Genomic DNA, 647 nt, shown 5'->3' on the forward strand with positions numbered 1-647 from the left:
TCTGGTGGTTTATTGGAGATAGGAGTCTCATGGTCTCTCCTGCCCGGGCTGGCTTTGAACCGCGATCCTCAGATCTCGGCCTCCTGAGTAGCTAGGATTACAGGTGTGAGCCACCAGCGCCCGGCTCTTGTCTCAATTTTACTTCTAGGTTACTCGTTCTACTTTTGTGCTACTCTTACTTTTGTGCTAACCATGCCCTCAAGGCCTTGCTGAATTCACTAGCCGCAGTAGTTCCTTGTGCTTCCTCTTTCCAGCTCCTGTTGCCTGTGTGTGTCAGGGGTTCCATTCTTCCTTCCCAGTCTAAGCAGTCTTTTATTTCCTTCTCTTCCTAATCACCCTGGCCGGGTTGTGCAGGAGAGCAGGTGCTGCTTCTGCTTGTGGGAGCACCAGCCTCTCCACGTTCAGTGAGTGTGTGTGTGCTGGCTTCTAGACGCCCCTTATGAAGTGGAGGGAGTTCAGTTTATTCCTAGCTGATGGAGTGCTTTTATTGTGAAGGGCCGGTCAGTTTTGTCAAGTGTGTTTTCTGCGTCACAGGTGGAGGTGTTACACTGATGGATTTGCTTATTCCCCATGGCACACCCCTGAGGTCACTCGCACTGGGCCCAGGTGCACACCCCTGAGGTCACTCGCACTGGGCCCAGGTGCAC

The 647-nt window shown here is 52.9% G+C and overlaps 1 protein-coding gene across 1 annotated transcript in view; it reads left to right on the plus strand.

Moving 5' to 3' along the window:
- Ptdss2 (phosphatidylserine synthase 2) overlaps positions 1 to 647 on the plus strand; it is a 22643-nt gene that overhangs the window by 17842 nt on the left and 4154 nt on the right. The window lies entirely within an intron of this gene.

Source organism: Dipodomys ordii, unplaced genomic scaffold (genome assembly GCF_000151885.1).
Source record: "Dipodomys ordii isolate 6190 unplaced genomic scaffold, Dord_2.0 Scaffold166, whole genome shotgun sequence".
NCBI classification, from domain to species: Eukaryota; Metazoa; Chordata; class Mammalia; order Rodentia; family Heteromyidae; genus Dipodomys; species Dipodomys ordii.